The sequence below is a fragment of the Ascaphus truei genome, chromosome 13 (assembly GCF_040206685.1).
Source record: "Ascaphus truei isolate aAscTru1 chromosome 13, aAscTru1.hap1, whole genome shotgun sequence".
NCBI classification, from domain to species: Eukaryota; Metazoa; Chordata; class Amphibia; order Anura; family Ascaphidae; genus Ascaphus; species Ascaphus truei.
The window spans coordinates 13241109-13265953 of NC_134495.1; the positions used below are offsets into that span (position 1 = coordinate 13241109).

A 24845-nucleotide genomic window follows, 5' to 3' on the forward strand; every position below is an offset into this window, starting at 1 on the left:
CTCCCCCCCCCTTTCCACCACCTCCCCCCCCTTCCCACCTTCCCACCACCTCCCCCCCTTCTCACCTCCCCCCTCCTCCCCCCTTCCCACCACCCCCCTCCTCCCCCCTTCCCACCACCCCCCTCCTCCCCCCTTCCCACCACCCCCCTCCTCCCCCCTTCCCACCTCCTCCCCCCTTCCCACCACCTCCCCCTCCTTCCCACCACCTCCCCCTCCTTCCCACCACCTCCCCCTCCTTCCCACCACCTCCCACCACCTCCCCCATTCCCCTCCTCCATCTCCCCCTTCCCCTCCTCCATCTCCCCCTTCCCCTCCTCCATCTCCCCCCTTCCCCTCCTCCATCTCCCCCCTTCCCCTCCTCCATCTCCCCCCTTCCCCTCCTCCACCTCCCCCCTCCTCCACCTCCCCCCTTCCCCTCCTCCACCTCCCCCCTTCCCCTCCTCACCTCCCCCCTTCCCCTCCTCACCTCCCCCCTTCCCCTCCTCACCTCCCCCTTACCCTCCTCACTTCCCCACCTCCCCCTTTCCCCATCCCCCCTCTCCCCATCCCCCCTCTCCCCTCTTTCCCCCCCTCCACCCCCTTCCCCCCCTCCACCCCCTTCCCCCCCCTCCACCCCTCTTTCCCCCCTTTTCTCCTCCCCCACCTTTACCCCCTTCACCCCTCCCCCCCTTCACCCTTACCTCCCCCCTTTCCCCCACCTCCCCCCCTCCCCCCTTCTCCTCCCTCCTCCCCCACCTCCCTCTTCCCCCTTCCTCTCCTCCACCTCCCCCTTCCCTTCCTCCCTTCACCTCCTGTCACCCCCCCCCTTCGCCTCCTGTCACCCCCCCCCCTCCCTTCACCTCCTGTCACCCCCTCCCCCCCTCCCTTCACCTCCTGTCACCCCCCCCCCTCCCTTCACCTCCTGTCACCCCCCCCCTCCCTTCACCTCCCGGCAACCCCCTCCACCTCCCGTCACCCCCCCTTCACCTCCCCTCCGCCCCCCCTTCACCTCCCCTCACCATCCCCCACCACCCCTCCCTCACCACCCATCCTCACCTCCCCTCCGACCTCCCCTCCGCCCCCCTTCACCACCCCCCACCACCCCTCCGACCTCACCTCCCCTCCTTCAACGCCTTTCGTCCGCCCTCCCGCCTCTGCCTTTCGCCCACCCGCACTTCTGCCTTTCACCCGCCCACCGCTCACATCCCCGCGCCACACAGCCGCCGCACGCACTCAACAGACACCCGCCACTCGACACACACCCGCCGCCTCTCACCCACCCCACACACTCGACACACACCCGCCGCCTCTCACCCACCCCACACACTCGACACACACCTGGCGCATCCTGCCCCTACGCAACAATATCACTGACCAGCTGTCACCCGCACTCGCCACACACCCTAGCAGGACCCCCACTCGCAGACAGCACTCACAACCCACGCGCCACCCGCCGCCTCACACCCTAGCAGGACACACGCCTCACATTTTCACATCACTTATGTCACCAAAATATACATTGTACTGTGGTGTGTTTGCAATAAACCATTTTTATACAACATCGTATTACATTTTCTTCCATCTTTCTTTTCAACATTATTATCCAACCTTTACAACAAATAGTCACCTATTGTTCCACCATTTATAAATAATACTACCTATTACGCATTTACATCCCGGGCAACGCCGGGTCTCTCAGCTAGTATATATATATACACAGCTCAACCCCCTTATAACGCTGTGCTTGGGGTCCAAGAAATCACATCGTGTTATAAGAAGATCGCGTTAGAAATAATGTACAATTGTATGCATTGTACAATAAAGTATTTAAGACACCAATAATCGTGTTGTAAAGTATTCATAAATATGAAAATTGGAAGCCACGCTTGCATCGCGTTATAAGCGGATTCGCGTTGTAACGGATCGTGTTATAACGGGGTCGAGCTGTATATATATATATATATATATATATATATATATATATATATATATATATATATATATGTATAGGCATCAGTAACGTGTTAGCCGAGCTTTAATAATCAAAAATGAACAGACTATAGCTTTCTGTGGCTAACGAAATGCTTTTATTTGTGCGAGCTTAATATATATATTATATATTATATTATATTATATATATATATATATATATATATATATATATATATATATATATATATATATATATATATATATATAGTCAGATAAAGCAGTTGGCACTCCAATAGGTGCTGGTATCCCCCTGAGGAAGGTCCCATTCTGTAGGACCGAAACGTTGGGTTTCTGGATGTATTTTTGCTATCACTAATACACTTTGATTTTCAACATTGAGTGCTGTCTCTTGTTTACCAATCCTTGGAACGGTAACGTATAACTATATATATATATATATATATATATATATATATATATATATATATATAATGTATGTATACATATACTGTACTGCAAGAATACATAAATACACACAAATAAACCAAAGCTCAAACTAAATGAGAGACATGTTGATCTGTAGAATAGTCATTAAATAATAGACTGTTCTAGTTAATTAACAAATCTAAATCCTGCCAGCATGCAAGAGTAAAAATGATATGGGCCTTATACAACTGGTGGCAGTTCTTTATTAATAAATAGTCTTGTCCTTATAAATAAGCACAGTGCTTACAAAAACGACAACTTTCAAATACATAATTGGTCACATCTGTGGTTGTTGATACATCCCACATGGTTTACTAAAGTTTAGTTGTTTATTTGTAACACAAATGACATCTATTCTCAACAAGCTTCCAGTAAGAATTTGTTGCAAGAAACTAATGGGGAGAAAAAAAATCACTTTTTCACCAGTGTCTCCATTCTTTATTGCAATAATCTGCGACTGCAATACCTAGTGACGTGAGGATAAACTACGTTATGAGCTGTGGGAAATGACAGGTAACACTGAAACATTAATAACAGAATCAGCTACCTGTCTTGAAGTGGATGATCCTCCCCCACATAAGGGATGCAACTGATATGAAATATACTATGGAAGGCAAGGAAACAATTAGCCAAAACTGCCTGCGGCAGTTACTGTCAATGCTGGCTACAAATTGGACAGAAGTTTTGTCACCCCTACAGCGAGTACATGGCAGCAAATTTACACAATTAAAATAACTGCTGCAATGCTTGAAAATATTGCAACGCATCACATGCACTTTGAATCTGAACTTACTAAACATGTTCCCACCTGCTGAGATCTAAACAGCAGAAGGCATATGAGTTTATCACAAAGATACACATAACTATGTATTTAATAAATCCCAAAAGTGCTGTACCGTCTGGCACTAATTGCATGGCAAAAAGAGTCCTGGTGCGTTGAATGCATCTGACTGTCCTTTCACTACCATAGAGAAATCAAGGGGTTAAACAATTCTGCGTTTCTTGCAGGCAATTACAAAGGCTTAGAAGGATGAGTACCTACAGACCTCTATTAAACCAAAGGGTATTAGTACTGTAGGTAGCAATTATTAGCTTTGCAGTTGCATTATGGTTGATCTGATACATACCGTGTATCATCACGTACATTTCTATATTATCTGAACCATGCTACAATAAAATCCACTAATAAAATAGAGTAAGCATAAACCTGACAGCTACACATCAGCCTGCAGCTTCACTTTTATCACCATCGCCAAATTAATTTATTCCGCGTTTAATTAAGTGCAAATGTCAAAAGTAAGCATGAGTACCTTCTAGTGGACAAAGCACAAATAATATATTAGAAAGTCCCATTCATTGAAATGCACTCTCACTCATCGTTAGTATCCCAGATCTAAGACTTCAATTAAGTCTCACTAACAAGTCAAGATTTTTCCATATAGATGTGTTATGGGGGATCACGCCTTTGGGTCATTGGACTTTGACAGCTATGGATATGTTGGTTTTATTAGGTATAAATATTTAGTATCACAGCTTGCAGATAGAAAGGAATACAAAAAGCAGAAGCAAAGCTTTGTAACCTCATATAACGAAATGTAACAAAACCTCCAACATATTGATCTGAAATAAAAATTCAACCAACACAATAATCCTTGTCACAATCTGCTCTTCATCCAGCAGCTAGATTCTAGCTCTTTCACAACAAAGCTGCATCTCCATCTCGTTTTTCAAAGGAATGAGGATATAGGGGTACTCTGTGAACCCCACACCCAGCTCTGTGCATCCTCCTTTACTGGGGTGTTATGCAGCATGAGGTCTCCCCCCCCCCCCCCCCCCCCTCCGCATCATCGCTGCAATATTGCTGTAAGCTCCACTAACCTCACATCCACAGCTGCTCAGTTTCCTCTCCAGCCGCCTCCCAGCATCTCTCCCCTGCTCCTGTAGCATGGCATGGAGGCGGGCTTACAAACTGACAGCAGCGTAACTGTCAGGGCTACCTCCCCCTCCAAGCATCAACTGCACAGAGGCTACCTACCTCCCCTCTGTGTATAAAGAGCCCTGTACTAACCACACAGAGGCTACCTACCTCCCCTCTGTGTATAAAGAGCCCTGTACTAACCACACAGAGGCTACCTACCTCCCCTCTGTGTATAAAGAGCCTTGTACTAACTACGCAGAGGCTACCTACCTCCCCTCTGTGTATAAAGAGCCCTGTACTAACCACACAAAGGCTACCTACCTCCCGTCTGTGTATAAAGAGCCTTGTACTAACCGCACAGAGGCTACCTACCTCCCGTCTGTGTATATAAATAGCCCTGTACTAACCACACAGAGGCTACCTACCTCCCCTCTGTGTATAAAGAGCCTTGTACTAACCACACAGAGGCTACCTACCTCCCCTCTGTGTTTAAAGAGCCCTGTACTAACCACACAGAGGCTACCTACCTCCCCTCTGTGTTTAAAGAGCCCTGTACTTACCACACAGAGGCTACCTATCTCCCCTCTGTGTATAAAGAGCCCTGTACTAACTACACATAGGCTACCTACCTCCCCTCTGTGTATAAAGAGCCTTAAAAAATGGTACATGGGCAATCTGCCCACCCCTCCATGAATAAACAGCTTAGAAATAACTGCACAGAGACTACCTACCTCTATCAACCCCACCTTGCAGGATCCACCGAGAAGCTCCCATCCATGCACAGAGATCACACCCCACATACCCCATACATCACTGGTTACCTTACTCCAACTTCTGGATTTAATTGTAAGCAGTTGAGAAAAGGGGTGTGCGTGCCCACCAGGAACTTAAACGCAAATCTCCATATTATACCAATGAAACCCTGCTTCACACATGCCTGCCCCCTGGATGGATGGGGGTCACTGCAGAGCTCTCAATCTCAATTGATCCCCCAAAAATCTGAGTACCACAAGCCCCTTTGCTAGGGTTGCCATGTGGATTCTTCAAAAATACTGGTCACAATGTCAAAAGGTGAGATGCACTCTAGACACACACAGACCTCCTTCCTCTTTCCACTCCATGCTGTTTCCTCCTCTCCTTGGCCCCACCCACAGGCTCCTGACACCTCCTCCTGATTGGCTGCATCACCCAGCAGCAGCCAATCAGGATGGAGCAAGCTGCCCAGCCCCTAGCAACAGTCCTGCTCTCTCCCTGCTTGGGGAAATCCCGCAACCCCCCAAGCCGGTCAGTTCACTATGTCCAGAGACGTAATACCGGACACATACATTTCCAGTATAGCCTCTCATTGTTTACTGGACAGTGTCCAAATACAGGACAGTCCAGTTCAACACTGGAAACCTGGCAACCCTATCTACCAGGGGGGGCCAGAAATATACTGAAGGCCATTCTGGGAGAAAAGGCCTTCTTGGAGTAATGCTCATCTCCAAAAGTGAAACCCCTCTGAAGTTTATGGGGTCTATTTAACAAGCTCCAAAAACGGGGTCCCCAACATTGAATAGACGCCAAGAAAGTAATTTTGGAATAAACATCATATAGGGTCAATTTATTAAACTTTACTCCTTACCTGTGTATGCTTTACTAGTGATTGGCGTGGCGTTACATGGAGTACAAGGAGAGTCAGAGATGTTATGATATATATTGTATTACAGGAGAGTCCAAACTTCCCCTGCTGCGCCCCCTGCCTGCGCCTCCCCTTCCTGCTCGCGCCCCTCTCCTTACCTCGTCTTCTGTGTCAGATGACGCCGCGGGGTCATGTGACGTCACCATGGCAACGTGACTTCATTTGCCGCCGCGTTACCATGGTGACACGTCGCCGAAGATTTGCGGAGGCCGCACGCGATCCCCCGGCATTAATTTAAATGCCTTCGGGGGAGAACGTGAGGGGCCTCTGCAACCGCCGCGCCCCCCCTGAAAAATCTTGCACCCCCCCCCCCCCAGTTTGCGCACCCCTGTTGTATGATATAGTTATAGTTCTGTATTTAATTTCTCTTTTTTTGTGTGTGTGTGTGTGGGGAAAACAAACGTACCAGGTAAAATCTAAAACCAAACATATCTGCATCCAGAGGGGTTCGTCTGCAGGGTTACATAAGAGACGTGGATGAAAAAAAGACATATGCCCATCAAGTCCAGCCGATGCTAAATGTAGACGACGGATACGTATCCTATATTTGTATTTACAGTATTTTGATCCAGAGCACGGCAAACATGGTAGAGAAACTTTATTAAACGAGGTTCCAAAATGAGATATAGCTGATAGCGGACAGAAGAGGATGACTTTGTTGCACATATCCAGAGCTTGATCAATAGAGCCCTATATACAGAATACTCTGTGAAGACATCTTCCCCTTGTTCAGGAAGATTTCCGCTCTATTTATCTGAAAGGGGAAGGCAGCTTCACAGTACATGGAAACCCAATGAGAGCTTTGATATTCAGACTCCCTCCAAGTGACACTTCAATGGCATGTGCAAAATAAAAGGGAACATAATACAAACTACCATGTTGTCAACATTTTACTTTTATCTGCTATTAATATTCATATTGTATTTTCTCATAATTATTCACATTTATCTCATATCACGTGTTCTCAAAGGGTGGTCCCTTGACCATCAGTGGCCCAACAAGGCTTCATTGGTGGTGCTTGAAAGCCTTTCAAATTGAGCTATGGACCCGGTTCGAAACCCAATGTGAGACCTTGGGCAAGTCACTTAATCTCCCCGTGACTCAGGCAATTAGATTGTAAGCTCTACGACACAGGGACATGCCTGCAAGAATTATATGTATAAGGAAAAAAAAAACATTATATTATAAGGCTACGCTTATAGTGCCGGCGACGGCAACGTCAGGCTGCGGTCACTGGAAAAATCAAATAGAGATGACTTCCAGCGATCGCGACGGCGGCAATGCATTTGTTTTGACGCGACGTCGCGTCACTTTCTCAAGTGCATCGCATAATACATTTAATACATACATTGAAAGCTATTAATGACCATAGATAGGCAAGTCATTAAAATGGCCCATCAAATGATTAATACCACTGTTAATGATATGGAACATGTTGAGCATCCCTCTATTAAATATTTAATAGAAGCTATTTTACTGATTTTTAGTATTTACCTATTTGTTATAGTGATTTAGATTTTTTTTTTAAACAATAATAATAATCTTTTTTTGTTCATTGGTACTCTTTTGTGTTTTTATAATTATCCTCCTGAATATTATTCTCCTGTTTCCCATTATTTACATGTTATATGCATCATTATCCTCCTGATTCCCAGTATTTACATGCTATATGTATAATTATTACACTGATTCCCAGTATTTACATGCTATATGTATAATTATTACACTGATTTCCAGTATTTACATGTTATATGTATCATTATCCTCTTGATTCACAGTATTTACATGTTATATGTATCATTATCCTCCTGATTCCCAGTATTTACGTTATATGTAATATTATTACATAGATTACCAGTATTTACATGTTATATGTATCATTATTACACTGATTCCCAGTATTTATTTTATATGTATCATTATACTCCTGATTCCCAGTATTTACATGTTATATGTATCATTATTTCACTGATTCCCAGTATTTACATGTTATATGTATCATTATTACACTGATTCCCAGGTGTACATGTTATATGTATCATTATTACACTGATTCCCAGTATTTACATGTTATATGTATCATTATTACACTGTTTCCCAGTATTTACATGTTATATGTATCATTATTACACTGATTCCCAGTATTTACATGTTATATGTATCATTATTACACTGATTCCCAGGTGTACATGCTATATGTATCATTATTACACTGATTCCCAGGTATACATGTTATATGTCTCATTATTACACTGATTCCCAGTATTTACATGTTATATGTATCATTATTACACTGATTCCCAGTATTTACATATTATATGTATCCTTATTACACTGATTCCCAGTATTTACATGTTATATGTCTCATTATTACACTGATTCCCAGTATTTACATGTTATATGTCTCATTATTACACTGATTCCCAGGTGTACATGTTATATGTCTCATTATTACACTGATTCCCAGTATTTACATGTTATATGTCTCATTATTACACTGATTCCCAGTATTTACATGTTATATGTCTCATTATTACACTGATTCCCAGTATTTACATGTTATATGTATAATTATTACACTGATTCCCAGTATTTACATGTTATATGTATCATTATCCTCCTGATTCCCAGTATTTACATGTTATATGTATCATTATCCTCTTTATTCCCAGTATTTACATGTTATATGTATAATTATTACACTGATTCCCAGTATTTACATGTTATATGTCTCATTATTACATCGATTCACAGTACTCCCCAGCATAACCCTAGTGATTCCTTGTGGTCTTTACTCTTTACCTACATTGGTGTGTATGTGTGAGTCCCGGTCCTCTCCCGGTCCTGTCCCTCCCCTCTCACGGGCCGGTCCTGTTTTCCTGTCAGTGCCTGCTACCAGGCCGGCCCCGCCCCCTCCTCCCAGGCCGGACCCGCCCCCTCCTCCCAGGCCGGACCCGCCCCCTCCTCCGGGAGCACAGCGGCCTGCCTGTGAGGGGCGGGGCTCCGCGGGGAATCACTCACCAAGGGGGTGGGTTTTACCCGTTACTAATTAGCCCACGTCACGTTCTCTCCTTCCCGCCCCGTCACCGTGGCGCCAGGGCAACCGCAAGGCTTGTGCCCGCCCCTTTCTGCCTAGCAATAGCAATAGGATGGGCAACTTCAGTACCTCTCCTGCCTAGTGTTCTCTTTCTGCCCGTTGATTGGTTACTGTACATGTCCGTCATAATTTAGCCCACTTTGATTGGTGGAAAGTGGCAGCTGTCACTGCAGGGAGCCCGCTTCTATGTTAAGTCAAAGTCGGTAACAGAAGGTGTGCAGGGATACAATACAGTGTATTGAATACACTGTGTCCAGCACCTTACACCATGAGATACAATGTGTATACTTCATTAGGCTTGTTTTATAGTCCTCGCTGCTGCGCGTGCTCCCGGCGTTGCACATGGCGTGCGCGTTTAGTTGGTAGGCTGCAAGCGGTGACGCGCGCGCGGTTAGGGGGTGTGACTCTGACGTCACAGCATTAGGCCGCGCTGTGATTGGTTCGCGGCATGGCAGCTGCGCGAAAATACAATTTGATTGTGTTTTCCCTGGTCAGCCGCGCCACCGCTCACGGCCGTGCGCGTGCGTCCCTAGTATAGAAACGTCTGGCTAACACAGCCAAGTATAATTGACGCGCGCGCACGGTGGAGCACGCTCGCGCAATTTATTACACGCCTTGGGCTATGGCCCCGCTCACTGCACGTGCCGGCACACCCGCCATGCGTCTGTAGGGAGCCGTTTTGAGGCGCAGGGGTGTGGCCAAAACGGGTTGCGTGGGCACGGCCATGACGGGGGGCGAGGCCATGCTGCACATTTTCTGATCCATGTGTGTGTGTCCGTCCGTCTGTGTGTCCGTGTCCAGCATTGAGGGCTGAGCATGGTTGAGGAAGGATCCACCCCCCCTGCCAGCGATCTCCCCTCCTCATTGGCTCCCTGCCACACCACGTGACGCGTCGCCGCTCGGGATCACAATCCTGCTGTAGCCCCTGCTGGCTGACGCGTCGCAGTGCGCAGTGAGCCGGGGAGCGAGGCGCCACAGGGGACAGCTAGGGGCTGGTGAGAGGCACGCACCACCGGCTGCAGCGGGGACCTAGCCTTAGGGCCAGCTCAGACAGGATGGAACATGCGCGCTTACGTGCGCGCGCACGTCCGTCGCAATTTTGGGTTCGGTGGGAGTTTTCAAACTGAAAACTCCCACCGGCGACAAAGTGCAGCGTTGTCGCTGCGACATTTTGCCGCCACAACCCGAATTGAAATTTGGTGCTACTGTCGCGTGACGTGAGCTGGTTCAGCCAATAGAGGCGTGTCCGTTACATGCCCCCGCCACGTCCCCAAACACCGCGACCCAACGCCTGCAGTTTGAGCAGAGATCGCTGGGCTGCAGGAGCGCGCGGCGGAGGCGCCAACGCAAGCACGGTCCCGCAGCATCCTGTCTGAGCGAGCCCTAAGGCTGCGTCTATACTTACTCAGACGGAGCGGAACGGAGGGGAGGCGCAACCACGTTGCGCGATCACATGTATTGTCCTCTTTGAAGTTGCCTATAGATGGCGCCAGCGCTCACATCAGACAGAGCTCAGAACGGCGCAAAATTCAAGAAGACAGAGACAAGTGATTTTTTTGCGCGATGGCATCGGGATGTGAGGTAGGAAAGTGACGTCCCCGCCGGAACGTCATTGACACGCCTCCAAATTTTCATTGCCACGCCCCCAAATCGCGCCCGCTGCATACCCTGCAAAGCCATGAAAAAGCACAGGCTTTAGCAAGAGTATTGCAGCGTGTGTGCGCCTCCCCTCCGCTCCGTCTGCCTGAGTATAGACGTAGCCTTAGAAAGGTGATTCCACATCCATGGCCTTTTAACCCGTTGGTGGCATTGCAGGCCCCTCTCCCTGCCAAATAGATTAACGAGACAGTGAGACGTGGGTAACAAACAGATAACAATGCATTAACTCCTCTCCCATTCAAGCAATTGAAATGAGGGATTCAAAACAACAAACACCGGAGAAACACAGCCAATCCTCTTGCATTTCTGTAGTAACACATGTAGCAAACAGCACAACTTGATCCAATATGGATAAAAGTAACACGACAAAATACAATACTTGATGCCCAGGACACACTTGAAAACGAGAAGTAACTCTCAATGTATTACTTCCTGCTAAAACATTTTATAAATAAAAACAAGGAGGTGCGATGGGAACACACAGGGGCCACTCCGTTCCTAAATCCAATACTATATACACGAAAAGGGACCCCCGCGCTCACTTCATCACCGAGAAATAAAGCAATGGGGACGAGGAGATCATTACTGAAAAATACCATCTTTACTGAAGTAAGGGAAAGAATTTAGACATAAATACAGACAAAATATAAATAAACAACATATGTTGCTCGGCGGCGGCGCAGGGTGGCGTCACCGGATCGCGCTGCCGCTCAACGGCATCTGGTATAATCAAGGCCTAAGGCTACGATTGTACCAGCTCCGGCTGGGCGGCAGCGCGATCCGGTGACATCATCCTCGCGATGCCGCCGAGCGGCATGTGAACTGCAGGCGGGAGACAAGCAGAGGAGGCAGGGAGGTGTGGTGGAGGCGTGGCCGTGAGCGGTTCGCCCTTATTGGCTGGATCCGCTCACGTGACGCGGCCGTCGCCTGAATAAAACACATTTTCAAGTCTGTTGCACAGTCTGCCGCCCTGCAGTTTGGCGCTGCGCGCGCTTCGAGCACAATATGTTCCCTTTAATTGGATTTCTGCATTTTGTTTTTGAGCCGCAGGCCGAATTTTGGTATAATCACGGCCTATTGGATCAAGTAGTGCTGTCTGCTACACGTGTTACGAAAGAATCTTGCACTTCTGGTTAAAACCAATATTAGCATCATGACAGCAAACATCATTTCCTATCTCGCAGCAGCCCGGGCGGAAGTAGAGACAAGGCCAAAACAAGGGGAGTATGGAAACAAAAAAAAGCACTCGTAAGCACAGAATTCAAATATATGTCAATGTTTTTTCATTGCTAACACTGATAAACACTGATTTTTAAAATAAAATAACTGTGTGTTTACACAACTTCTTGCTACATTCAATTAGATGGCATGTGAAAGGGCAGTGCCTGGCCCAAGAGCTCACAATCTAATTTACCCATTAAAGTTAGAAACCTTTTTTTTTTTATTGGCGTTTCTTATGGTTCCAAAAGCAAATTAATTCAGATCCCTTTTCCAAGAGTCTGCTATTTTACCATAACATTGTCAGGTTGTTTCTGTACCATGGTATAAACAATATAGGGAGAGGCAGTGGCTCAGTGAGTAAAGACACTGACTGTCATTGTGTTTGAACCTGGTCCAATTCCCGGTGTCGGCTCCTTGTGACCTTGGGCAAGTCACTTTATCTCCCTGTGCCTCAGGCACCAAAAACATAGATTGTAAGCTCCACAGGGCAGGGACTTGTGCCTGCAAAATGTCTCTGTAAAGCGCTACATAAAACTAGCTTCTATACAAGAACATGCTATTATTATTATAGAAGGATGTAACAATACATTTGATTTGTGTAGGAGCTTTGTATAAAATATTTAAACCGGCTTTATTTCACTTCGTATGGGATAGCTTTTTTTTTTTCTGTGAGTATTCAGTGTGCTAAAAAAACAAAACATTGATTAACTTATTAATCTATTTAACTGCGCAATATTTTATTTATAACCAAATTCTATATGGCCGGGAGAACGGTATGTCTCCTAGGGACCACATTGCTGCATAGTGTTGTTTCGGGAATGTACAATCCATTAATATTATTCTTGGACGTAAAAGGGGGTTTGCTGAAGATATTGCAAACATTGAATTAAACAGAGAGGGGACACGTTAATGCTTTCTTGCTTCCTGTGTGTATTCATTTCAAAGCTCTGCCAGACAAATTATTAATCCTCAACCAAAGCTATTGCCATTCAGACCTGAAGATTCAGTCAGTGTGGTGTTGGAAAGCTGATCTTAGGTAACATCTATTCATCATTTTCATGTTGATCCAATTAAATGTGTCGCATGATGCAGCCACATTTCACAAACCTCCTCTTCAAACGCCTTTCACTTAACAGGTGCACGTACCTGGGGAGCTTGACACTCGCCGGCTGTTTCATGTATGTCAGAGGCAAGAAGAAAGATACAATAAAGGATTAAGATGGTCAAGATAATGGCGCTCATGTATCAGTTTTCCAGTTGTTAAACTGGGGCAACAAAGGTACAACAAGATTTGTGCAGCAAAATCCTAAATCCAGATGAAATCGATAGAGTTTCTCTTTGATCAAGCTGGTGGTATTATTTTGCCCTAGAGTTGAAGCCGAGAGACATGATAAGCAATATCTCATATATGTCATTGGTAATAAATGTTGAAAGTGCACGTTTTTAGTAATGTTCCTATCTTTTCTCATACGTATGAAAAAGGGTCCGGTCAAGTCAAGGATTTGCATTTAAATAAAAATGACTTATTAAAGAGGGTTTTCATTTCACCCCCGCTGTTTACAAAAACGGCATTTTATGGTCTAGTGCAGGGGTGGCCTATTCCAGTCCTCAAGGGCCACCAACAGGTCAGGTTTTAAGGCTACCCCTGCTTCAGCATAGGTGGCTCAATCAACAACTGAGACACTGATTGAGCCACCTGTGCTGGAGCAGGGATATCCTGAAAACCTGACCTCTTGGTGGCTCTTGAGGACTGGAGTTGGCCACTCCTAGTCTAGTATGTCAACAGTGATGTGTTACATGTGTGTCCAGGTTTGCCAAAATATTCAACATGCACATACATTTGATGAGAGTTTTAAGTGAGGGAAATATGTTAGGGATCCTTCGTGAGGTGCGGGCCTCATTAAACCCTTTGTTTTAACATTTAAAAAAAAACTCGTTATAAAACCCAGCTGAAAAGTCACCTCTTAAAATAAGCATCTCATTAAATGATTCCTGATTTTCACTTTTAATAAATGCCGTTGTACTGCTAGTGTCTTAAAGTGTCCCAAAATCTTAGATTGTAAGCTCTTCAGGGCAGTGGCTTCATCTTACTGTATGTTGTCATTTACTTGCTGTGCCTATATCCATTGCTTGTACTTTATTTCCCCTGTATTGTATTATTTATTGGGTTTTTTATAGCGCTGCGTTCATTGTCTGTGCTATGTAAATAAAAGTATACATTACACATATAAGTGCCCCTGATCCATGTAATCAAAATATAACATCATATATATCCTAACTATGATGTGTGCTTTTCCGCCACACTTCTGGTGGACAATTCAGTAAACAAAGTATCTGTCCGCTCCTCCTCCTCATACCGTGCACCCCACAACTGGAACAATCTACCGGAGACTTTTCTATTCTTTTGTTACCTGACTTAATATATATATATTTAGTACATACTGAGCGTGTCAGTCTCTTTTTGTTGAGTACTTGGGATACCTTGAATTTGGATAAGTTATTCTGGTTGGGTTTATTTCCTTGTGCACCATTTCTAGACATACATACATACTTGCATGCACACATACTGCTTTTGTGTAGTGCTGTCTGAATTTGCATATATTAACAAATTCAGTTCTCCCTATGTCATGTTTTTACTCTTACATATCCTGTACATGTTACTGTATGTCTTCTTTTGTATGGAACAGTTCAAAAGAATAATAGGCAATGGGAAAATATTTGTTTCTAGACCTGATAAGTTGCTGCTGTTTCTGCTGTTTCTCTAGAATAAACCTACTTTGAATTGGACTAATAAGAAGCTTGTAAGTACAGTAGTGATCTACTTTTGCTTGGGGATAGCTGTCCCTTGTTTTTGTATTCTCTTGTATGGTGAATTAAAAAGACTTTGGCCCAATAAAGAAGTCACTTAAATAGGCTATAGGCGTCTTTTCCAAATGCCCTTTGATAAGACTTCAATTGTGCAGATAAGAACATTTTGTAACACTTTATTTCTTGAACTCCAGCCCCATTGCTCAACATAGCAAGCCCAGCTGGTGCATTGTGAAATGTTTCACATTTTATTTCTCCTAAACAGCTAAAAGCCTTAAAGAGAAACCGTGGAAGGCGCAGGACGTCAGGAAATCACAAGGTAATCAGTAGAGTTTGTTAAGCTGTTGTCTTTGTCCCGCAACTTTCTATGGGAGAATCTGACACCCTAATTACCTATTTGTCATATAGTGCAAAAAAATGTAGGCGTCTTTGAAACGCCACCTTGCATTGTCTGTTGTGTAAACCAGCTCACAAAATAATTTGCCAGCCAAGCACATAACCATCGCCTGTATGGTAATATATGAAACTAAAAAGGTTAAAAAGGTAAGGGCTTGCATTCACAGGTTTATGGTTAGTATATCAATCCTTGTTCTCTGAGGTCAATTGGTTTTTAATATTTTTGTATCCAATAAACATAGTGATCTATTGTCCTTTCAGAGGTTGGGGTTGGATCTGGCTCAAAAAAGAGAATTAGTACTATTTTTTTAAGAGGGTTATGTCCTCCATCAGGTTATCACTTACTTGCTGTATAAATACCTAATAAAGACAAATGTTTATTCCAGCAAATATTACTTTGTGTTGGACAGAATAGCAAAATTAGGTTTTTTTTTTACAACGTAGTGCAAACAAAACATCAAGGTTGCATTAAAATGACAGATCTTAAAGAGCCAATATAAATGATGAGAGAGAGAGAGAGAGAGAGAGAGAGAGTGTGTGTGTGTGTGTGTGTGTGTGTGTGTGTGTGTGTGTGTGTGTGTGTGTGTGTGTGTGTGTGTGTGTGTGTGTGTGTGTGTGTGTGTGTGTGTGTGTGTGTGTGTGTGTGTGTGTGTGTGTGTGTGTGTGTGTGTGTGATTATTGCTGATGCTGACTCTGTGGGGCTGCCCCTCAATTCAATTGATTGACATCTGTCACAACCACACCAGCGTGTATTTTGCAAACTATCTGGAGCTTTGAGAGACTGCAGCAGCAACCAGTCAGACGCGAGGGAGGCGGGGATAACCCTTCGCTCGCGCAGCCTCACAAGTAACGCCCCCCTCTCTGTTGCTAGGCACCTCGGGGAACCAATGGGAAGGGCTGTTGTTGCCGCTCACCAGGGGCAGGAAGTGCATGGTTTGTGTGTGGCTCTCACCTGGTGAGGTCAGTGCGGCTCTGGATGTCCGGTGAGTGTCCGGAGCGAATAATTCGTGCCAGGTCAACTCCCCATCGAGGAACTGACCTCTCCCCTCTCTATTATTACTCTGGCAGCCTATAGGGGAGGTAACGCAGGGTCCCCTGGCAGTCAGGGGGTTAACAGGCTCCCTTCCAGCTGCTACACTCTATATAAGTTAGCTGGTATTGTTTATGGTATACACTCTTAGATTGTTAGCTCTTCGGGGCAGGGATGTATGGCTCCCGGCGGGCCCTCCGTTTTGTTTTTTAAAAAGTGTTATTTCACGGTCTTATATGTTCAGTTTATATGGCGCCAACGCATTTTGCAAGCGCAGCACGAAATCGAGGTAGGGCAAGAAGTAAACGTCAAGTACGTACAGTTCAAAACAACATGTAATGTGGTCCCTGTTGATAAGCTGACGTCCTCAGAACCGTAAGGTTAAAGTGAAGCCGCTAATGGTTAAAGAGTGCAAGCCCTCAGAACCATATAGGTTCTCGAAGGATTTTTTTTTTACGGATATATTTATATTGGTGGACAAAAACAGGGGTGGGGCGCGCGGGAGGGGAGAATTGTTACTGCCACTGCGTTCCCCATTCAAGGCTCTCGGTGTGTGTTACAGATATTTGCACTGTTTGAGACCCACACACACACACACTCTCTCTCCCACAAGGTAACTGCAGGGACACAGTCTCGAAGTGCTGCTCCCCGCTCCCCCGCCAGACTTAAGCAGTGCAGTGCTAACACCTGTCAGTCACCACTGCAGCCGGCATCGCCACTCCCAGTCAGTCTTTGCGCTTGCATTAGGCTAGGGCCATGGTGCCGCAAACCGTATGGACGCGTCCGCACACTGAGCAATCAGACTGCCTTAAGGCAGTGATCGCAGACGGGCGCGGGTTGCGCAAGTAATCAGTTGAAACTGACTTATTGGCGTGACAGGCCGTTCACGTGAGCGGTTCGCCCAATGAGGGCGAACCAGCTCTGTGACGCCCACTAGGCACGCCCCCATGGCCAGGGAAAGCACCCGCTTCACGTTGGTCACTTCCCAGCCTCCGCACGCCTTTGCGCGGGCGAAGGCACCATGGTCCCAGCCTTAGTAAAGCATGACTGAGCGTGCTGTTGCTGGTCTCAGTGGTGACGTGTCAGTCTGCACTGCCAGCACAGAAAAGTTAAGTGACCAGGCGTTCGAGATTTTTCCATCCTTTGCCTTATATACGTGTGTGTGTGTTCAGATAAATATGTATGAAGAAGGGACCTGCGTGATCCTGAAAGTTTGCACTTTTTTTTTAACCATTAGTTCGCCGTTAAATGTATCGCTTCTACCTTACTTTTGTTCTGTATATTCACCCTCTTTGTCATTATCCCCTCAGTGAGAACATGCGTGTGGCTCGTTTGAACCATATACACACATCGTTCGTTAGCACCGTATATGCATTTAATGTGTTACAGCAGACGCATACAGACCAATTTACATGCAGTATGGGGATAGATATTTTAACCCCTTTGCTGCCAGAGGGGGAAAAGTAATGCATGGCAGGCTCCTCTGACAGCGAAAGGGTTAAATGTGAAGGGAAGCCTGGGGGAAAGGTGATCTATGCTCTACAAAGATTACACTTTACATAAATACACACACACACACACATTAACAAAACTGTTCTCAGCCTGTGATACGAATACCTGCAAAGTGAGATACAGAGAATGGTATAACGTAAATAACATTTAAAAATATACTTTGCATTAGTCAACTTAAACTAAGGGAAAAATAGTAGATTTTAGGTATGCTTTAAATATTGACATCATACCCTCCAACTGTACTTTTTTTTTTTTTTTAAATAGCAAATGCTGTACCTATTTAAACCACGTGTACTTAATTCACCTATTTCTGCCTGTGTGTGAGCACTCCACTGTCTTTTTTTTTAAATTTATATACATACACCGGCTTATGCTTGGAACCAGACTAACAAGAATGTCAAACAAGATATTGTGAAGTTTCTCATTCCTGATATTTGCCGTTTCTGATTTAACGAGCAGAGATGCAGTGTCCTTCTTAAGCAGCAGTCCATGTGGATTACTGTTGTTTGTTTTGTATTTTAAGAGGTGTCCTGTTGTCCCTTTCCACAGCTGTTGTTATTTTTAACATCTGATGCTCGGTTCAGGAGATGTAAGCATTTGAAATATTAAGTTTCCGGGCGGTTAAAATGACGTTCTCACCAGAAGTCTAAAGGTTACCACGATAACCTTGGAAACTAAAGATGAGGAAAATCATGTTTAACACTAGATCTAAAAAAATAAATAAATAATTTTTTTTTAGGGGAGAATGTCTTCATGACTCTATACAGAGTATTTCACTTTTAATGGCAATTACAAAAATACATGAAAAACAAACTCGTCAAGGAGATTTCATACTGCTTGTGTCCTGCCCCGATATTCTTTGGAATTCTTAAACACGATCCCAAATGTATAGAATGCAATGTGCAAACACTCTGACATTCTGCTATTACCCAGTCCACTTGAAAATAAGCAGCATGCTCATTGCTGTCTGTTAGTAGTTTACCTGTGTAGAGGTTGGACTGTAAAGTGTTGCCGTTGTGGGCCTGCACTTGTAAGCACTAGTTTCTAGGACACCCAATGCATTCTCCGTATCATATATCAATATTTGACGTAAATAAACTGCAAAAGGCTTTGTCTTTGGCTTCCTACTCCTGTATCTCCCATTGGTCCCTATTAAATATGTTGGGAAGTTTGAGGTCCCATTTGATGCAGAGTAACACCCATTTGTGGTAATTGAAATTGTCAATGTATAATCAATAGGGATTTTTATTGTTGCCTAGAAACGTAAGAATAGACCACAGATAATGACCATCTGCCCACCATGTCTAATTCGCCCTACTTGCTACAAAATCATTGACTCCACTAGAACACTGTGTGTATGTGTATATATGTATGAATGTGGAACAGGGCTAGATTAAAACATTATAGGATTCTTGGGGGGAGGAGTGGGCTGCTTTGAAACCATTTATCTTTATTGCGGGCTTCTGTGGGAGTAAATATTATGGCTTGTTGTTTTGTGATGAACTGGTAAAGGTTAATGGTTACTTGGTTTAGGATAGTATACAGAACTGCTTTAGTTAATTCACTATAGAAATATTTACAGTAGCTGTGGAAGAAACATACATGATCTGTTTGGGGGTTGTTCTGTATAGCTATTTCGGCTTCTAAGATTTTTACATAATGAATATAACACTGAGCTTTATTATGCAAGCGTCATTAGGTCCCGTAATTATTCTTTTATCTTTTGAGTTGTGCCCGTGTAATTTACAATGCTTTTTCATATTTTTTCCCCATTCCTTTTATTTTTTATTTTTTAGTTCAGTAGTGCTCTACATGTTGTATTCTAACATGCAACGTACCCCTTTAATTGTTAATATATCTAATTATTTAGGAAGCCTTTGAGAAACGGCAGGACATCCATCCTTGCCTTCTGCAAATTAGTCTTTATAATTTGTAGACATAGATGTTCTAATAGACTAAAAAAAACAGAAATGTTTCCTATTAAAGTAGCAGAACAGGCTGGTTTGCGTGTTAATTTTTTTTTTTAAATTACAGTTTTGAAGCGGGGGGGGTCTCCAGAGCTGAACGGTGTTTATCTCAGCTCACCTTCTGCTTCCAGAGATACTTAACTCTGTAGCGGTGTCAGTATCTCTGTAGAGTTTAAATTTCCCGGCCACGCTGGCCAATATGAAGCCTCCCTGGATGATGTCACGGCTTCCGATTGGCCCGCATGACGCGGGATATTTAAAGCCGCCATTATGTTAGGCACACAGTGCCCTGCCTAGATGCTGGCACCACCTACAAAGGTAAGTGTCTCTGAAAGCAGAGGGTCCTCAGAGCTGAAATTAACACAATTCAGCTCCGGAGACCCCCTGCTTCAATTCTGTATTTAAAAAAACATATTTTTTATAATACTCAATGCAGCTTGTTCTGCTGCTTTAACTCACTGAATGCTGGGGGTTGAGGGGAGGGGAGGGGGGGGGTGGTGTGGGAGTCGGGCAGCAAAGATGTTCAGGAATGAGTGGTAATAGTCTTGCTTGGAGCCCGGTTTCCTGTTGTATTGCAGATGCTGTAGGTGAGTGTAAGTCAGCCAGGTATTCTGGCCTTTTTGCTCTGCACTGTCAGCTGGTTGCTCCTGCCTCAGCACAGGACTTGGTTTGCCAGACACGTAATAGGCACAGCGAGAGGTCTTATGAAGCATCTGTTACTAGCACCCTATAAATTGTGTTACACTTGCAATGTTTACGACCATAATATATTTCAGTAGAATAGGACTCCTGGAAAACTCGGCCACAAAATAACTTTTAGACAGTTTTATGAAACAAAAAATCTGTAGGGGAAGCTTAATACTGTAAAATTAAGTTGTCACCACATACTGAAAAAAATCTGTTGCAGGTACAACTATGCTGTATTTTTATTTTCATTGGTACATTGAATTACTCGGAGGGCTTTTGTTTTGAAGAGTAGCCGTACCAATTAAATACATGTCAAACTGTGTGATGGCTGAAAATGTCAAATGCACGAAGTAAAGTAAGTGATACCTTTATAATATTGGAACAAGGTGAAAAGTACCTCCCTAACATTTGATGTGTGCAAGCAGTGCGCTGCATGCCACTCTAGCACTGAGATCTGTGCAGTGCCGTGTAACACTAATTGAACCTGCTTGTATTTTTCTTCATCAGCTAAGTATTTAATCAAATAGACATGTTTTTCTTGGGTATGGGCCTGAGATAAAGCTGTGAGAGCCAACATTTGCTTAGTACTGTATGATGGCTGATAAGGTCTCCGGCGTTGTGGTGCTTAAGGCCTGGTCCCCGCTGGATACTGCAGCGCCCGCTGTGGCGGACGCTGCAAGGACGAGAGCTCTCCCCTCAATGGCGCCGGGCCTGCTGCGAGGGGGGGCCGCAGCGCTGTGGCGAGAGTTGCTCCTGCTCTCAATAGAATTGATCGCTCTCAAACGTCAGATCGCGGTGCAGTGAATTGCACGCGCCGCCAGCAAGCAAGGCAGCCGTGCGGGCGCGTGCAGCGGGGCCTTAGCCTTAGGCTGAGGCCAAAGTACCTCCGCTATTCATGCAAAGTGCTTCACTAGTTTTTATCATCTCCAAAGCTTCCCATGTGTCAGTGACATCTTGAAGGGTTAGTAACAAATAGTAACTTGTAGTAGAAAATACAGTTAAAATATAGACTGTCGCACACAACTCTCCCAGCAAATTATTTTCTTCTGAGATGTATCTGCTGACAGAATAGCTCTAGCTTCCTCTTAGAATTAGTTGCAATAGAAGTCATATGATGTAGAAAGTCAAACTGAGAGGCTTCAGGATATGTCTGTTTCAGTTCTTTATGAGCTCCAGTTTTCGAGCACAGTAGAAGACAATTGTCTGTAACCGTTTCCTCTTTGCAGGGTGACCTTAGCCATGCATTTCCTTTTCCTTTTGGCCCCATCCACAAGGGAGACATATCAGTTAATTATGGTGCAATGTACCAGAAACTTTCAGAAACCAGAAGGAGATGTCCTGTTCTACACAATATTGATCATATTAAGCATAATAACGATAATGTTGTGAAGCAAATGGTGTGAAATGGGAAGTTCTTTTATATGCCAAGCCTAATGGAGCCATAACCTGTTGACTTATGTTGTGTGTGTCCTAGAAAATGAGGACTAAGCAGATACATTGGTAACAACATCAGTATGATCTTGGTTGGGTATCATTAATTTATTATCATTGCAGTGTTTCACAGGCATCTAAACGAAATAGTTTGGCATTAGAGAAATAAACAGCCATCCCATTGGAAATTAATTTAGATTTCAGTTTAGGTTACTCTGTCTTGGGTACCTGAGCCAATAAAGCAGCATTTAAAAAAACAAAAACATTAACTAATGTTTTGAAGGCCGAATACTGTGGGCTGATTGGATTGCACTTGGAGAAATCCTATATTCCCTGGCCTTTTTTCAGGGTGACACGTGCAGGATTAGTGCTGTGGGACGCGCAATAAATTATATTGGATGGTTTTCAATTTCCAATCTCTTTTCGGGAAGATGTGATTATAAAAATGTGTCTGTAATACACATGAATGTAGATATATATTTTTATATAATCTGGCAACGTTAAAGTGGATTTCTTTTTTCTTTTTCAGCGACGATAGCTGCCGTAAAATGCCATGACTTCATTGGCGGAGTATAAAGAGCTCTCAAACAATGTTTTATATTAAAGATACGTTGAGAGAATTAGGAGGAAAGATGGTCTCCTGTCCGATTTGGACTCGTACATTTCGTTTTAAAGTGGCATTGGCCCTGTTGCCTGCGCGTGCCGAATTCAAATAACTAAAACGGGATGTGTGCAGAGCACGCGCGTTCCAAGTGAAACTTCTTTGCGTTTTGTCACTGAAACTACAATTTCTGCGACTTTGGTGCGCACACTTTTTTTTTTTTTCAATTATTTTTTTTAATTGTATTTTTTGAGACATATACCTCTTTACATTCCAAAGGGAACGTCACACTAGAGACGGTACACATTACACAAAATATTTTCAGACAATATTAAGATCCACAGTTAAGGTATATAATTAGTCACGCACAACATTTCTAACTATAGTTTAGCTAAAACATGCTGAGCATTGCCAATCTAAAAATCACACTATTAAAATAAAAACAAACTATCCCTAACTGTATCCTAACCAATTGCATCCTATCAAGTCAAGACTATAACTGAGAATGACAAGAAAATCGCAGAAAAACTACACTAAAGCTACAATTCTAAATAAAAGCTCTTGACTCGTGTTGCTTTTGTTTAGTTTGCACTGGAATGTAAGTATGAAGCGTGACGCATTTAGCTAAAATCAAGAAAACCAGTAATTTGGGTAGTTTGATTTATGTCTCCTCCAAATATATACCTACATGCCAAATTTAAAGTTAATCAAACAATTCCCTGAGGAGGCAGAGTGGAAAAAACCCAAAGTTTTCACAAACATTTGTTCGAGGGCTTCCCGATGCTATGGGCCTAGCACACCCAAACCCACCTACGCTGTTCCTTTTGATCCTATTACATAGCACGCCAAGTTTGGTGGCTCTACGATTTAAGCGTGTGGATTTGTGTAGCCGGACAAACCAATGTTCTGAATTATAGTACAGTATAGGTAGCAGCCCCATGTCCATTTTCCATCGTACGTTTCTGTGTATGCAATGTTTTACCAAAGCTTCCTGTGCATGCTAATGTCGCTCTCTTTTATATACTGCTAATGACGACTTTGCAAGCCATGTTATCCAAACTAAATATGGCTTCCATTCCTTTTCAGAAGAAGAGTTTTTACACCCTGGCAATTATAAAATAGATATTATATGTATGTATATCTTTTTATAGTGCTTCACGGCAGTAATACACGTGATTATCATATAAATAACATATGATGGGAAGCTATATAGGATTTCTAAAGACAAATTGCAGACCATGGTAGGTTTGCCGTATTAGAGGCCGCCTGCTTAAAATGTGCAGTTTTGTAGGAAATCCACTTGTTTGGCAATAGAACAAATTAAAAAATGTGTGCTGAAGCACCTTGTCAGTGCACAGAGGACGAGAGAGTGGAGGGTGTGGAGCCCTTAAGGTCGAGAATCCCCCGCTGAGGGTAGAATTAACACATGCCTGAAATGGTCCAGCTGAAGGGCCTATGGGAAAGTGATATGTATCATCTCTATCCTCTTCAGGGATTCTCTTTGCATCACCACTTAATGCATTATCTCTCGCTGGGCCAGATGCAATAAACTCCACTAAATCAGGGCAAATAACAGGTTACCTAAAATAGCAATGGAGGTTACGTCCCTGAATTTAAAGCATGCCCACAAACGTAATTATATGCAAAAACAAAGGTCGCTGTTTAACTCCTTAGCATAGGCTTTCCCGTCAGGTTAAATTATCACTGCCTTGCGCTAGCTTCAAATAACATGGCGTAAAAGTTGCGTTATTCCCATCCAGGCCACCCCCAAAAATACATAGAGAGAAACAACTGGGTTTATGTTCGGTTATTCCCTTTTAGTGGATAGGTGGCACTACTAAATAGCCTAACGTGTATCTGGGCTTCTGTATTAGTCGTTTCTAAATCTCTCTCAGACTTCTGTGGGTATGCTCTTATTTCTGTATTCAGCTTGAAGTATTTGTCAATGGGGTTTTGAAAGTCTGGGGACATTTTCCATTGTAATGGTTTAGATTAGGGATGCTGAAGATGGACAGCCCCGTGATAATGTCATCAAATATATTCCTACCCCCTGCAAATACTTTGAGTACTCTCTTTCTACACTCTCAATCTTCTCCTAGTTTTATCCTATTTAAGGTAGCGATGCCATTGGATTTAATTTGCTCCTACGTGAGACTGACCTTTTCAAGCAACTTGTCTGTCCCACAGGTGGTGTTTCTCTGCAAGTTTGCTCACAGTTACTAATATTGTATTTTACGTAGTGTTTTACGCCCTAGCAGTACATTATTAATGCTTTTTGTTATTCGGGAGAAAATTGTACAACATCTTAACCCTGCCACGGCCCCTCCGGCACATCGCGATCACGTGACCGCTCTGCTGAGCATTCTCGCGATGGCAGCGTCACTGATTACAGAGGAGTAGGCGTCCCGTTCTTTCATTTCCCTGCGGGACAGATCTAGAA

The 24845-nt window shown here is 44.0% G+C and overlaps 1 protein-coding gene and 1 long non-coding RNA gene across 4 annotated transcripts in view; one reads left to right on the top strand and one right to left on the bottom strand.

Moving 5' to 3' along the window:
- LOC142464915 (uncharacterized) overlaps positions 1 to 8944 on the bottom strand; it is a 64031-nt gene extending 55087 nt beyond the window's left edge. The window contains exon 1 of the long non-coding RNA XR_012787752.1: positions 8803 to 8944. This is a non-coding gene — a long non-coding RNA (uncharacterized LOC142464915). The remainder of the gene's footprint in view (positions 1 to 8802) is intronic.
- Positions 8945 to 15011: 6067 nt separating this feature from the next.
- Positions 15012 to 24845, top strand: part of TANGO2 (transport and golgi organization 2 homolog) — a 55459-nt gene continuing 45625 nt past the window's right edge. For 2 of the 3 annotated variants that reach the window (XM_075568578.1, XM_075568580.1), the window contains exon 1: positions 16047 to 16160. The gene's annotated coding sequence lies outside the window, so the exon portion shown is untranslated. Of the gene's footprint in view, positions 15101 to 16046; positions 16161 to 24845 lie in introns of those variants that run through there. The other variant, XM_075568579.1, reaches the window with a different exon arrangement.